Below are 17,287 nucleotides of genomic sequence, written 5' to 3' on the forward strand. Positions count from 1 at the left end.
CTTTTGTGATATTCCTAAACCTCAAATAATTGTTTTAAATAATTAATTTTACTTTAATTAATGCACATAACTCTTTTAATAAATTTAATTTAAATGCCTATTTAAGATTTAATTTAAAGTGCCACTCTTTAATACAGACAGCCCCACCATACAAATGATCTTAATGCCAGAGATGATTTACACTCTAAAATCCTCAGGGGGGAAAAATAGATAAAAAGCAAAAAGGATCAGCACATCTTGAGTAGCTAAACCATTATTTACTGACTAGGTTAAGTACACGAGAGGGATATTGTCAAAACGCTCTCCACTGCAATAAAATTTAATCACGTCAGCATTTTTCACAGCCAACGAAAGAAATGTGTAATATGTAGAGAACTGTACTTCCTTTTGAAGGGAAAAAAATCACCTACTCAGCTCAATAGCCTACCTTTATCTTGTGATTAAATCTTAAGGATGTAAGATCCCAAGCTCCCATAAAAATATAAAATGTATTCATATACTGGATTTTATTAATCTCTTGATTTGAGTAGCCTTGGTTTTATTCTTGGAATAAAGCAGGAAGTTTCTTTGTGCTTGCATTCTAAGGCATAATTACTATGATTTAAAAGTTGCGGTAACTTATGAGCTGTAAAACTAGTAAATTATATCCAGTCTGTAAGTGGAACTAATTATAAAGCTGTTGCTTGATTAAGGTGTTTATACTAAAGAGTATTAAAGGGATTAGTTCAAAGCTTTACATCCTGCAGCACAGAATTAATATGCGGGATTTAAACACTCAAATTAATTCAGGTACAGCAAACAATTATATGAAATAGGAACACTCGACCCTGCTAATGACCACACTAGTCCACCAAGCTAATTTATAATCATGTACTTATTGACCTCTTGGCGTGTTCACAAAGCACTGTGCTCTAGCTAATTCCTGCCTGTGAGCCACTGTCTGCCATAGCTCTGTGATGCTGTTGGAGCCAGATACAAAAGCACACACCCCCTGCTTCCCCACACCACTGCCTGTTTTGTCAAGCACCTTATCTTGCAAGTAGTTGCCCAAGAACAATAAACTATATATCATCATTGGGGAAATGGGTTTACTAAGAACTTGCAATGAACATTCCTAGTTTCTTCAACAAACAGTCTCATTACACTCTAAACTTGACCTTTCCGGAGCCTACCAGCTAATTGGAATAAATAAATTAGAAGCAGAAAGACTAGGTTAAAATAATAGCCAAGCAAATGTAAAAGGCTTAAGGCTCCCATGTCTAAGAAGTTCATGCCATGCTACAGCCCACTGCCGAGCCCTTTTCCAGAGTTTAGTGATACAAACTCAGGTCAGAGCCCCAGCAATTTACTCATTCATGATATTTACCCAGAAACCAAAAAGTTGTATCTTATCCAATGTATAACCTTTGAAAAAGAAAAATTGATAGTGTGCCCGATTCATTGAACCAATGAATATTCAACTTAATAAGAAGGAAAGGCAAGCACACTCTTAATGATATATAGATTTAAGGGAGCACGGGCATGTCCGAACCACAAGATTTAGTAAGCATTCGACCAAAAGGATGGAGTCAGACTTCAGACTTGCTTGTCTTATTATATCTTTAAATTTAGACAATTGCTTCAAATACCTAAGACTCATTGCTTAAAAGTTTTTATTTTATACAGATCTAACTATTTTCTTTCTTTCATTCATTCTTTCTTTCTAACTTCCTTCCCTCCCTTCCTCCTTCTTTCTTTTTCCCTTGGTTTATATGGGATAGGGTTTCTCTGTGTAGCTCTAGCTATCCTGGAACTTGGTTTGTAGTCCAGGTTGGCCTCAAACCCAGAGATCTGCCTGCCTCTGCCTCTGCCTCTGCCTCTGCCTCTGCCTCCTGTTTTCTGGGATTAAAGGTGTGCACCACGAAGCCCAGCTCAAGATATAAAACTATCAGCTATGAAATATATGTATTGTAATGTGATTCCCCACCTCCTGTTTTATGTATCCCAGGCTGGCCTTTTGAGTCTGGGATTATAGGCATGTACTATATTCTTAAACTTAAGAATTCATTCACTCAGTACTTTCATTAAGATCTTTGGCAATACAGTCTTCGGTTTGGAGAGGTAATAGTGCAGCAAGCAGGAATGAACCATTTCTCTTCTCCCAACGGCTACGTTGTAATAATTGTCTTTCACCAAAAGGAAGCTTGGTTTTTGGGGGGTTTTGTTGTTGTTGTTTGTTTGTATTTGTGCTTTCATGAGCAGTAGAAAGTTCTATGAGATGGACCATCTAAAAACAGCAGCCCAAGAGCATTGGGAGTGCAGTCCTGAAGAAAGGATTTTCAATCCAGGCTCCAGAATCCCAGATCTGGATGTGGCCCTCAGTTGCTGTCCGGTGGCTGAAATACTGAAAATGCTGTATGTAGTGCTGACAGACCAGAAAACGGACTCCAGCTCCCCCAGAGACAGTTCCAACCACCAGGGTCAAACAAAGACAAACTAAAAATGACACATATGAGGCTGATGTTTTGGGAACTTCGCTTTACCAATGACTCTCCAAGTTAAGACATCTGGCTCTCCTCAATACTCACTCCCTGACATGCTCCCTCTGCAGCCTTTGAAAATAATAGAATCTAAGAGAAACTGGATATGCTGATATTTCATTTATCCCCAATAAGGACTAAAAGTACTGATATTAATAACCCAAACCATATCTCATATGCATGATATAGGATTCTCAGGTACTACTCCAGCACCATGTCTGTCTGCACTTTGTCATGCTCTCTGTGTTGATGATAATGGACTGAAACTTTGAAACTATAAGTGAGCCACCTTAATTAAATTTATTCTATTTTTATATTTTTTTATTTTACATATTGATGCCAGTTCCCTCTCCTTCCCTCTCTCTTCTCTCCCACCCTCCCATGGCCCCTGACCATTCTCCCTTCCCATTCCCCCCCACTCCACATGTAGGGTGATGCCTTCCAGGAAGGGTCATTTAAATCTGTCAAGTCATTTGGAGTAGGAACTAGGACTTCTCTCCTGTCTCTAGGTTAAGGGAGTATCCCTCCATGGGGATGTGCTCCCAAAGTCCTTTTGCACACCAGGGATATATCCTGGTTCCACTGTCCTAGGTCCCTTAGACTGTCCAGGCCTTATAGCTGAGACTCACATTCAGGAGGTCTGAGTAGGTCCAATGCTGGATTCCCAGCTATCAGTTTGGGGGCCCTCTTGTTCAAGTCAGCTATCTCTTGGGTTTCTGTAGCCTTGTCTTGTCGTCCCTCTCTGTATCTGGATTCCAGTTCGGCTCAGTGTTTAGTTGTGGGTGTTTGCTTCTGTTTCCATCAGCTACTAGATGAGGGCTCCGTGATGGTGGTTAAGTTAGTCATTAATCTCATTACCAGGGAAGGGCATTTATGGTAGCTTTCTACTGTTGTTCAAATTGTTAGCTGGGGTCAGACTTGTAGGTCTCTGGACATTTCCCTAGAGTTTTCTCTTCAAAACTATAATGGCTCCCTCTTAAAGTCTCTCTCTCTCTCTCTCTCTGTCTCTCTCTCTCTCTCTCTCTCGATGTCTATGTCTCTCTCTCTCCATCTCTCTTCTCACCTCTTTTCCTCCCCTGACTCTATCTTCCTAGTACCATGTGCTTTCCTCTCCTCCCCTTCTCTTTCTCCTAGTTCCCTCTCCACTCACTGCCCCCCCCCACTCCCAATATGCTCAGGAGGTCTTGTTCCTTTCCCTTTCTGTGAGAGACCTTATATGAATCTCTTAGAATCCTCCTTGTATCCTAGTTTCTCTGGCGGTGTGAATTATGCTGGTGATCCTATGCTCTCTGTCTAAAATCCATTATTGAGTGAGTACATACCATGTTCTTCTTTTTGTGACTGAGTTACCTCATTTAGGATGGTTTCTTCAAGTTCCATCCATTTGCCTGCATATTTCAAGATTCTGCTGGGGGGGGTTTTCCCCGCAGAGTAGTATTTCATTGTGTAGATGTGCCACATCTTCTTTATCCATTCTTCAGTTGAGGGACATCTAGGTTGCTTCAAGGTTCTTGCTATTACAAATAACGCTGCTACGAACATAGTTGAACACTTGTCTTTGTTGCATGGATGTGCATCATTTGGGTATATGCCAAAGAGGGGGATTGCTGGGTCCTGTGGTAGACTGATTCCAATTTTCCTGAGGAACTGCCATACTGATCTCCAAAATGGCTGTACAAGTTTGCACTCCCCGTGGAGGAGTGTTCCTCTTTCTCCACATCCTCTCAAGCATGAGTTGTCATTGATGTGTCTAATTGTAACCATTCTGGCAGGAGTAAGATAGCATCTCAAAGTTGTTTTGATTTACATTTCCCTGATATCTAAGGATGTTGATGACTTTCTTAACTCTTTTTCATCCTTTTTTATTTTCTCTATTGAGAGCTCTGTATTCAGTTCTGTACCCCATTTTTTAATAGGGTTATTTGATGTTTTGGTGAATAGTTTCTTGAGTTCTTTGTATATTTTGGAGATCAGCCCTCTTTCAGATGTAAAATTGGTGAAAATCTTTTCCCAGTATGTGGGCTGTCATCTGTTCTTATCAACTGTGTCCTTTACCTTATAGAACTTTCTCAGTTTGAGGAGGTCCCATTTATTAATTGTCAATCTCAGTTTCTGTGCTACTGGAGTTATGTTGAAGAAGAAGTCTCCTGTACCAATTTGTTCAAGGGTACCTCCCACTTTCTCTTCTAAGAGGTTCAGTTTGGCTGGATTTATGTTGAGGTATTTGATCTAGTTGGACTTGAGATTTGTGCATGGTCTATATGCAGTCTTTTACACACCATCATCCAGTTATGCCACCACCATTTGTTTTAGATGCTGTCCTCGCCCCATTGTATTCTTTAGATGTTTTGTCAAATATCAGGTGTTCGTAGGTGTGTGGGTTAATGTCAGGATTTTCAATTCAATTCCACTGGTCTATTTTGGTACCAATACAAGGCTGTTTTCAGAACTATAGCTCTGTAGTAGAGCTTAAAGTCAGGGATGGTGATGCCTCCTGAAGTTGCTTTATTGTACAGGGTTGTTTTGGCTATCCTGGGTCTTTTGTTTTTCCAAATAAAGATGATTATTATCATTCAAGTTCAGTGAAGAATTGTGCTGGGATTTTGATGGGGATTGCATTGAATCTGTAGATTGCTTTTGGCAAGATCGCCATTTTTACTATGTTTACCCTACCTATGCAAGAGCATGGGAGATCTTTCCATTTTGTGGTATCTTCTTATTTCTTTCTTGAAAGACACAATGTTCTTGCTATATAAGATTTTCACTTGTTTGGTAAGCATTACCCCAAGATACTTTATGTTGTTTGTGGCTATTGTAAAGGGTGATGCTTCTATGATTTTTTTCTCAGCTCCTTTGTCATTTGTATATAGTAGGGCTACTAATTTTTTTGAGTTTATCTTGTGTCCTGCTAGTTTGCTGAAGGTGTTTATCAGCTGTAGGAGTTCCCTGGTAGAGTCTTTTGGGTCTCTCATGTAAACTATCTTATCATCTGCAAATAGTGAAAGTTTGACTTTTTCCTTTCCAATTTGTGTCTTCTTGATATCCTTTTGTTGTCTTATTGCTTTAGCTAGAACTTCAAGTACAATATTGAAGAGATATGGAGAGAGAGGGCAGCCTTGTCTTGTTTCTGATTTTAGAGGAATCACCTTAAGCTTCTCTCTATTCAGTTTGATGTTGGCTGTTGGTTTACTGTATATTGCTCTTATTATGTTTAGGTATGTTCCTGTTATCCCTGATCTCTCCAAGACCTTTATCATGAAAAGGTGTTGAATTTTGTCAAAGACTTTTTAAGCTTCTAGGGAGATGATCATGTGGTTTTTCTTTTTCAGTTTGTTTATATGGTGATCACACTGATAGATTTTCCTATGTTAAATGATCCCTGCAACCCAGGGATGAAGCCTACTTGGTCATGGTGGGTGATTTCTCTGATGTGTTCTTGGATTCAGTTTGCCAATATTTTATTGAGTGTTTTTATATCAATGTTCACGAGGGTTACTGATCTGTAGTTTTCTTTCTTAGTTGTACTGTGTGGCTTGGGTACCAAGGTGATTGTGGCCTCATAAAAAGAGTTTGGTAATGAACCTTCTGCTTCTATTTTATGGAACAATTTGAGGAGTATTGGTATTAGGTCTTCCTTGAATTTCTGGTAGAATTCTGCACTGAAGCCATCTGGTCCTGGGCTTTTTTTTTTTGGTTGGGAGGCTTTTGATGACTGCTTTTATTTCATTAGGGGTTGTGGGTCTATTTAAGTTGTTTATCTGTTCTTGATTTAATTTTGGTAAGTAATAGTTATCCAGAAGTTTATCCATTTCCTTTGAATTTTCAAATTTTGTGGAGTACAGATTTTCAAAGTATGACCTAAAAATCGTCTGGATTTCCTCAGTGTCTATTGTTATGTCCCCCTTTTTGTTTCTGATTTTGTTAATTTACATGTTCTCCCTCTGCTTTTTGGTTAGTTTGGATAAAGGTTTGTCTATCTTGTTGATTTTCTTGAAAAACCAACTCTTTGTTGCATTGATTTTTGTATTATTTTCCTGGTTTCTACTTTATTGATTTCAGCCCTCAAATTGATTATTTCCTGGCATCTACTCCTCCCGGGTGAGTTTGCTTCTTTTTGTTCTAAGACTTTCCGCTGTGCTGTTAATTCTCTAATGTGACTATCCTCTGTTTTCTTCATATGGGCACTTAGTGCAATGAACTTCCCTCGTAGCACTGCTTTCAAGGTGTAAATGTATTCTTTATAAGAGTTGCCATGGTCATGATGTCTCTTCACAGCAATAGAAACCTTAAATAAGACACCAAGTGTAGAAACTTTTGTATATATGAACCAATGAAATGCATCCTGCAGTTCAGAAATAGGATCAGTGACTCTGGGTTATATAGCCAGATTGAAAGAAACATACCCATTCTGAAATAGTCCCAGAACCACAATTTAGTAATTATAGTACAAAAAAGTCAGGCTTTTCTTCAAATAGGGATTCAAAAAAGAACTCTGTATAACACATTACCAGTGAGATTGTTTTAGAGAGGGTTATGTGTGTGCGTGGGGGGGGTGGAGGAATGCTGTCAATGGAAGTCAATGTGGGCATTGGGCTCCTTGTAGATGGAGCTACAGACATTTATGAGTTTCCCAGTGTGGATGTTGGGCTATGAACTCTGGTTCTCTGATAAAGCAGTAAGTGATCCAACTACTGAGACACCTCTCCAACCCAAGGGTTGCTTTTGGTTTATTCCTTTCTTTTTTACTTCTTGTTTGCAACAGCAGACCTTTGCCCATCTTGAGTCATAACTGGACCTTCATCCTGACTGGTACATGGTGTTGTATAGAAGGGGATATTATGATGCTAGGCAATAAAGATCTGGGTTTGAATTAACTTCTATGACCTCTGTCCAGAGAAGTAGCACAGTTGACAGAGAACTTGCTAAGTGTGTACTGTGTTCCTGACTCTGGGGCCTACTTCCATGGAAAGTCTGAGTGGCTATGGGTACATAGACCTGGAGGTTACAACTATGGCATGTTTACTCTAAGCAAAGCAGTCCATGTGTTCTCCTTTTTTGTGTGCTTATTTTAGTCACTGTTTTTGATAGATCTGTTTAATATTCATAATGTGTCTTTGGAATGTCCATTTCATTCATTTGTACTCAATTTGTATTGGCCTTTCACTTATGTGGAATGAATGACACAATGGGATTACATTTTTGTTTTATATTAATTTTAATCTATCTGTGTACATGTATGTGCATATGCATAGATGTATAATTGGTAAGCTTGTAAAAAGTGATGTTGTTGAGTCACAGTCAGTCAAAACATTCAAAATGAGATGTTTAGATAGAATAAGTGTGGAAAATGTTGGTGAAATGCAGAAATAACTGTGTATGGATCACTTCCAGGCAAAAATGTTATTTGAAAAGATTCCAAAGGAAAGGGAAAGCAACAAACACTTTTGTCATATTGGACTTCACTTCTGTAATATTTCAGCCTCAGGTAATGCAGATGACTCTGCATTGAAAGCCCAGAACACTGATCCTCAATATTTGTTATAGATACAACTCTCGCTGTTGGTTAAAGTATGTTTCTGTCTTAAAAGTATTGGAGGAAATCATGGCAAACATGATAGATCATGCATGACAAAATGAACATTGCAGAATGTTTTATTCTAACCATCTGTCAACGTTTTCTCATAGACTATAGGATTTTTCCAGTGTTGAGATGAAATGGGAAAGCTTCATAAAGTAGTTAAGACTTTAAAGAATTTTATTTAGCTAGTAACTACACAGAACAGATGTAATTATGAAGCCTAAGTAAAAGTGATGTTTTCTGTGAGTTAATACTTCAATGGAATGACTATTTCATGTGTAAGTAAACTACATAATTAAATTGTACTAACATCATTCAAATTCTGGCTTTATGTGCATTTCCTTTCTTGTGATAAAATATGCCAAGTACTACACTGGTGTGTGTGTGTGTGTGTGTGTGTGTGTGTGTGTGTGCGCGCACGCGCCTGTGTGTGTTTTAAGATGTATCATCAAGCAGAAGACCTTTTAAGTGAAAATCATGAAATATTTGTTATATTTGAAATGAAATTGTTCTAAGAAAAGTAACAACAAAAATCAAAGTAAATGGTAAAGGAACAAAGGATAAAGAGAGAAATTAAAAGAAATGAAGTACAGTGAAATATAGATTTATTTCTTTCCCAAAGACAGCACTCAGGACTCTGTATTAACGTTTGTTAGTAGCTAACTCAAGATTCTAGCAATGAAGATATCCTGTGGACAGGTGAGCAGCCATCCTATACAAAAGCTTGCCTTCTTAGTCCCAGCCTCAGAGTAATTCAAGTATCAGAAACAGAGACCATATGCTTAGGCATTCAGACTTCTGACTCTAATAATCCGTAGTCTTTGAAGAGCTAAAGTCACCTGTCCCCAAGTGCAGGGATACCTGCTTTATATAGGTTATTTTCTGATGAATTAGCAATGTACAAAGTCCTTGTTTACTCTCCAACAGAGTGCTCATGTGATATACTTCAGTTCACCAATAGACAAAAACATACTATACAAGAATAGAAGAAAATACACTAGTCCAAATATATAGTTTATACATTACCATGCTAAAACAATTCTTAGCAATACTTTTATTCTCCTCCTCCTCCTCTCTCTCTCTCTCCCTTCCTCCCTTTCTAACACCCTGTACTCTGGCTGACCTCATTGACCTCAGTTCCCACAGTGTCCCATTGAGTTCATACTCGAGGAGTCTGCCCTGATGGTATTGTAGGAGTGGTCTCTCTCACCAAACTTCTCTCTAGTTCGCCTCATATGAGGATATTTCTTTTTGATTCTTTGGGCTATACAAGTATTCAAGTCTTTATTAGGCACTAATAGAATATAGGGAACAAAGTGTCTTAGATAGTCTCTCTACTGCTATGATGAAATACTGACCAAAAACAACTTGGGGAGGAAAGGGTTTATTTCATCTTATACTTCCAGGTTACCCTCCATCACTGAGGGAAGTCAGGGCATGAGCTCAAGACAGGAACCTAGAGTCAGAAACTGATGTGGAAGTCAGGGAGAAATGTTGTTTATTGTTTTATTCCCCATGGCTTTCTCAGTCTACTTTATTATACAACCTAGAATCACTTGCCCAAAGATAGCTTCATCTGTAGTGGACTGGGCCCCCACACATTAATCAAGAAAATATGATAATGTAAAATAATATAAAATATGTGAAAACTAATACATTCTGACTCCAAGTGTGAATCACAAACAAGTTTATGTTCCTTGTCTCTGAGTCAGACACAGCTTTTGTAAAGTATAAACGAACAGTTCTTGAAGGGTACCATCACTAATAGTTTTCTGGCAAAAGGTCCCTTTGCCAAAATTTTGTTTGAATTTGAGAAAAAGGCACTGGGCTGAGCTTCTCAACAGAGGCTCCCATGAACTTACCATCAGTAGTGTATGTAAGCTGCAATGGAGGCACTAGGCAAAACTGAGACCCTTCATCAGACCCTGGCTGTTTCATTAAAATAAGTGATTCTTCTGTCATCTCTTCTATATGGTAAGCTGACACGAGCTAATTCAGGGTTCATTTCTACTTAAAAAACAGGATAGGTTCACTTCAGCACACATACACATAGACAACACACAGGCACAGGAGTTGGCAGTGACAGAACAGCACACGGTGGGGCCTGGAAATGGCACTGATAAGGACTTCCAGGTGTACAGTCCTCCCACTCCAGAGGTCTGAGAGCAGGACAAGCTCACAGCGGGAGCTCATCAAAGTCTACATCAGCTGGGCATCTCATGCAAAATTGAGCATCTGTCCCATTTTGTGTATGCTAGTTGCTGCTCTTTTCCCTGAGGTTGGCCAGTTTCCTTCTATTGGAGATGCTCTTTTGAGGTCCTTACTCACAGCTAATGGTGTAGACAGAGGGGAGACTTGTAAACAAAACACATCTGCAGATGGCGGGTGTTTAGTTGCCAAGGATTATTTCCTGACTCCAGCTCCACTGGTCCCTGCAGTTAGGATACATTCTGGTGGAAGACTCGGATGTATTACAAATTTGATCACCATGGCTTTATCTTCCAGGCCATATGGTAAGTTCGGAGAGCATCATGATTAAAGTTCCATTCAAGAGTCAATCTGCTTCAAAAACAAGTTGTCTGGGGACTTTTCTGAAATCACACAACAATAGACCCCAAGAACGCAAGCCTCTTATTAATCCTGATTATATTGGGTGACCTTTGACTCCCTGCACATAAGGACACTGTGTGAACAGAACTTGGGTACCAGACTGGCCTCCCACCCCTCCCATCTGCCTCTTTAAGTATGTGGTGCCAGTCTTTGTTTTCTACAAGAGATGAAAGTTGGCGCCATTTTCTTCAGTATCAAGTTATGCTGCCCTACTTCTGTGCTTATCAGATTGGTTTCAAGACATCCAGACTATCTGAATGATGTCCTTTCCAGAGAATTACTTCCTTGCAGTGATCTTTGACAATACTGGAGTTCCTCAGAGGGATTGGTAACAATTGCTGAGCAAATGCTTCTTCTATGCTTTGAGTTGAGCATCAGTTATCCTAGTTAGCTATTTTATCCATTCCTCCCAAGGTTACTGAGTATCCATCAAAAGGCAAGCTATGCTCTTGATACATCATCTAAGGAAGGGCTGGTGTATTTATTATATCAAGTATCATATATATTACCAATGGGGAGGCTTTCCATCAAATAATTTCATCTTTTGTCCACTGGGAAATGGATGGAGATAATTAACATGTTTTATACTAAATACAGAGTAAGTTGAGCTCAAGAGGAATTTGAACAGCATTATTTACTTTTGGTCAGACTTAGATCTGAATCTCAGGACATTTTAGGAATCTTTATTGTTATAGCATTAAACAGCTGTTAGGCCCTATATTTTTATCTTTATTATGCCAATTTTGATATCTGTAATTCCAGTTAACGCTTTCTGAAACACATTGGTATATTCACGGGTTGGTTTTTTATTATTTATTTATTTAATATAATTATATTTCCTCCTTCCATTTCCTTCCTCCTAACCCTCCCATATATCCCACCACATTCTCCATCAATTTTATGATCTCTTTTTTCATTGTTATTACATGCATATATACATATATGTTCCTAAATAAAATGTGTTAAGTCCATAAAATGCTACTTCCATGAAAGTTTTCAGGGATGTCCATTTAGCACTGGATAACCAGTTGGTCTGGTCTTCCCTAGTGAGGTCCTTCCCAGATCTCAGCTTACCTCGGTGGGCTGTAGCTCTTTTGATAGGGTTGAGGCCTTGTGGGCTTTCCCCCATATAGTTTAGCACATCCATTGGTGTTATCCTTGTTCAGTTAACATTTGGACAGTATTAAACTATACTTTCCATCATTTGAAACATCTAAAAAACTCTCTCCAACAGGAAAAGAATACACATTCATTAAAGCCAAACTTACTCTCCTAGTAAAACCAGACATGGACACAATCAAAAGAGGTTTAAAGTAGGGCTTTAATCTTGTTAAACATAAATGTAAGAATTCTTCAACTTAAGACCCTAACAAACCAAATCAAATAGCAAATTAAAATATTATTTACCATAGTTGAGAGGGGTCCTGCCCAGGTATTCAAGGATGTTTCAATGTAATATAAATCAATAAATGTTATGTTATAGTAACTGAATAAAAGAGAATTACATAATCATGTCAATAGATGAGAAAACACAGCTGGCAAAACTTAATATCCCTTCGTGATTAAAAAGTGAAAGCTAATAAAGTATATAAGAAATGTGACTCAACATGATAATAGCCATGCATAATACATCAACAACTAGGAAATGCTGATACTTCTCCAAGGTCTGGGACTGAGCAAGGATACTGATTAGTGTTGGTTATCTTTGTCACAGGTGAGAAGAGAGAAGCTCAGCTGTGGAATTGCCTACACCAGATTGGCCTGTGGGCATGTCCTGTCGGCCATTTTCTTGACCAACAATTGATGAGGGAGTGTCCAGCCTACTGTGGGGGTACCCTTGGACGAGTGGGCCCAAATAGCATAAGAAAGAAAGCTGAGTAAAGCTGAGGAAGCAGAATTTTTTCCTGTGGTCTCCACTTCAGTTCCAGCCTAATCTCCTGCCTCAGCTTTCCCTCCATGATGGACTATAAACTGTAATTCACATAAGGTCTTTCTTCTTCTACCTTGTTTTTGGTCAGGGTTTTCTCACAGCAATAGAAGCATACTAGGACAGCATTCTTTCAACTTTTATTCAGCATAGTACCAAAAGAGCTGTCATAAAAGTTAGGCAAAAGATTGAGTCAGGGGAAGAATAGAGGAGAACAATAAAAGAGATACCTTAATAGGGGGAGCCATTACAAGTTTGAAGAGAAATCTGGCACTAGGGAAATTTCCAGAGATCTACAAAGATGACCCCAACTAACAATCTAAGCAATAGTAGAGAGGCAACCTAAAATGCCCTTCCACAATAATGAGATTGATTACTGCTGTTGCGAGTAATTTTCCCCGTTGCCAGTCCCACCACAGCGCCAGCCCCAAATAACACACAGAGACACTGTATTAGATATAATACTGTTGGCCAGATACTAGTTTCTTATCAGCTAGCTCTGTCTTAATTATTAACCCATTTCTATTAATCTAAGTACTTCCACATGGTCTTATCTTACCGGAGAGAGAGGCCACTGGCGTTCTGCTCTCTCCATTTTCCTCGAATCCTCCTTCTCTCCTAGTCCCACATATCTTCCTTTCCTATTGACCAACAGTGCTTTATTCATTAACCAGTATGAGAAACATATTTACAGAATGACATCTCCCATCATACTACCTTATATGCCATCCTAGGTCCTTCATCTAGTAGCTGATGGAAGCAGAAACAGACACCCACAGCTAAACACTGAGCCGAACTTCTGGAATCCAGTTGCAGAGAGAGGAGTGATGATCAAAGGGGTCAAGACCAGGCTGGAGAAACCCACAGAAACAGCTGACCTGACCAAGGGGGAGCTCATGATCCCCAGACTGATATCTGGGAAACCAGCATAGGACTGATGTGGCTGTCAGTTAGGAGGCCTGGACAATCTTTGGGGCTTCTGGTAGTAGATCAGTATTTACCCTAGTATAGAAATGGACTTTGGGAACCCATTCCACATAGAAGGATACTCTCTCAGCCTAGACACACAGCAGAGGTCCTAGGCCCTGCTCCAAATGATGTGACATACTTTGAAAATCCCCCTCCTTGGGGAGCAGAAAGGGGATGGGGGATGGGAGTCAGTGGAGGGCAGAGGGAGAGGGGATGATGGGAGGGAGAAGGAACTGGGATTGATATGTAAAACAAGATTGTTTCTAATTTGAATTTTAAAAAGAGAGGGAGAGGAAAGTTAGGCAAAAGAAAGCAATAAAATCTGTCTGACTAGAAAAAGAAGTAAAATTGGTGTTTACTGATACTGTATTCTAGCAGAGGGAAAACTCCAAAGATGGAACCAAAGAAACTCTTTAGAATGATTGAATGACTTTGGCTAAATTCCAAAGTGCAAACATCAATGTGCAGAAATCAGTAGTGTCATAATATACCAATAGGAAATTAGCATGAAAATAACCCCATTCATAATAGTCACATAATAAAAGCATATCACATAATAAAAGGGTAAAGGAACTCTATAAGGAAAATAAAACAGAAAAAGTTTATAGAAGATACTAAATAGGACAGAGAAAAAAATGGAAAGATGATCAGTGTCCCCAGATCAGGATAAACCATATTCTTAAAATAGCTGTGCCATGCTGTGCGAAGTGATCTACACACTCAGTGTGCTTCCTAACAAAATGCCAAAATACCCCTTATGGGGAAAAAAAATAGCAGTCCTAAAGTCCTATTTGGACTACCAATGACACAGAGAGACAGAATCAGAGACATGAAGGTAGCCAAGGCAACTCTGAGTAAAAATGCTAACAAAACAGGCGTCATTTTATTAAATGATTTTATGCATTATTTTGTACTTACTGGCTTTCAATTTTTTCCACATCATGGGTTTTAATCACATTATTTCCCCCCCCCCCATAATTCCTCCCAGATTTTTCCCACCTACTTACATTTATTAATTTATTTTACATCTAACCACAATTTCCCTTCCCCTTCCCTCCCTCTAGTTCCCCCTAACCCACCCCTCTTCTGTTTCTGTTCAGCAAGGGGCAGGCTTCCTATGGGTGTCAACAAAACATGGCATATCAAGTTGAGGTAGGACTAAACTCCTCCCCTCATGTTAAGGCTGGCCAAGCCAATCCAGTTTGAGGAAACTAGCCAAAGTTTTTGGGACAGGCCCTGGCCCCACTGCTAGGAGTCCCACAAGTAGATAAAGCTACACAACAATTACACATATGTAGAGGGTCTAGGTCAGCCCCATGCAGGCTCCCTAGATGTTGGTCCAGGGTTTGTGAGGTCCTATGAGCCCAGGTTAATTGTTTCCATGTGGTCCCTTGTGATGACCTTGGCACTCCTGGCTCGTACAACCCTTCCTTCCTCTCTTCAACAGAGATCCTCAAGCTCAGTCCAGTGTTTGGCTGTGAATCTCTTCATCTATTTCCACCAGATACTGGATGAAGGCTTCCTGAGAATAATTGAGGGACTTACCAATCTAACTACAGGAGATAGCCAGTTTAGGCTACCTTTGCACTATTTTTAGGAGTCTTAGTTGTGGTCATCCTTGTAGTTTCCAGGGAGTTTCCCTTGCACCAGCTTTCTATCTGACCCCAAAATGACCCCTGCATCAAGATGTTTCTCACTACTCTCCCACTCCATTCACCCCCTCATGTTCCCATCCCCACCCATCCCCAGTCTACCAAGAGATCTAATCTATTTCCCCTCCCCAGGAAAATCTATGTGTCCCCTCCTCCTTTGGGCCCTCCATGTTACCTAGCTTTACATAAGATTTTCAGTTTCATGAGGTCCCATTTATTAATTATTGATCTCAATGTCTGTGTTACTGATATTCTATTCTGGAACTCATCTCCTATACTAACGCTTTCAAGGCTCTTAGGCTCTTTCCCACTTTCTCTTCTATCAGCTTCAGTATAACTAGATTTATGTTGAGGTCTTTGATCCACTTGGACTTGTTTTATGCAAGGCAATAGATATGGATCTATTTGCATTCTTCTATATGCCTATATCCAAGTATGTAAACACCATTTGTTAAAGATGCTTTCTTTATTCCATTGTATGATTTTGGCTTCTTTGTTAAAAAAAAAAAAATCACGTGTGCATAGATGTGTGGATTTATGTCTGGGTCTTTGATTATATTCCATTGATCTACCTCTCTATTTTTATGCCAATACTATAGCATTTTTTTTTCTGTTACTCTAGCTCTGTAGTAGAGCTTGAAATCAGTGATACCTCTGGGAGTTTCTTTATTGTACAGTATTGTTTTAGCTATTTTAGGTTTTTTGTTGTTTTTTGGTTTTTTTTTTTTGTTTTTGTTTGTTTGTTTTTTCCATATGAGGTTGAGTATTGTTCTTTCAAGGTGTGTAAAGAATTGTGCTAGAATTTTGATTTGTATTGAATCCGTAGATTGCTTTTGGTAAGATGACCATTTCTAATGTTAATCTTACTGATCCATGAGCATGGGAGATTTTCCATCTTCTAACATTTTCTCAAGTTTTTTATATTAAGAAAAAAATGAAGCTCTTGTCATATACATCTTTTGCTTGTTTGCTTAGAATCACCCCCAAGACAGTTTATATTATTTGTAGCTATTGTGAAGGGTGTTCTTTTCCTGATTTCTTCCTCAGCCTGTTTATCATTTTTACATAGAAGGGCTACTGATTTTTTGTTGTTGTTAATCTTGTAACCTGCCACATTACTGAAGGTATTTATCAGTTATAGGAGTTCCCTGGTAGGATTTGGGGGGGGGGGTCACTTATGTGTGCTAGCATGTCATGAAAATAGCAATACTTCTTCCTTTCCAATTTGTATCCCCTTGATCACCTTTTGATGTTTTATTGCTCTAATTAGAACTTGAAGTACTATATTAAATAGATATGAAGAGAGTGAATAGCCTTTTCTTGTTCCTGATTTTGTGGAATTGCTAACCCAGCTGGCCTTGGCCTTTTTATGGCTGGGAGAATTTTAATGATTGCTTCTTTTTCCTTAAAGGTTGTAGGTCTATTTATATTGTTTATTTGGTGTTGATTTAATTTTGGTATATGGTACCTATCAAGAAATCTGACCATTTCTTTTCTATTTCCCAATGTTGTGGAGTACAGGTTTTTGAAGTATAACCTAATGATTCTCTAGATTTCTATGGAGTCTGTTGTTATGTCTCCTTTTTCATTTCTGATTTTTCTTTTTTTTTTTTCATTTTGTAGTTTCTTCTTTTTTATTTTATTTAATTTTATATAACAAAGTCCAATTAAATGAAAACAAACATTTATACACAATATTTGGGAATTTGGGCGTTGTTCTTTCCAAACTACTTCCTGCTGGTAAGGGGCACTGTCATGGGGGTTTCGAAGAAGATTCAGATATCCTGGCCGTAGTCTATAGGGCTGTTTTGTCCAGCTGTTTTGAATGTAGGATCAGCTTGTACTCTGTTTCAGGCGGTCTGGCATGATCAAACCACATTAGTCTGGAAGGAATCCACATCTTTTCATTTTCTGTGGAAACAAAAATAGAAATACTTTTCCCCAGTAACTTGTCCTTCAACTTAAATTTTGGAGTCAAAGCATTTTTTTTATTTAATTTATTATTTTACATGTCAATCCCAGTTCCCTCTCC

Source organism: Phodopus roborovskii, unplaced genomic scaffold (genome assembly GCF_943737965.1).
Source record: "Phodopus roborovskii unplaced genomic scaffold, PHOROB, whole genome shotgun sequence".
Lineage (NCBI taxonomy): Eukaryota > Metazoa > Chordata > Mammalia > Rodentia > Cricetidae > Phodopus > Phodopus roborovskii.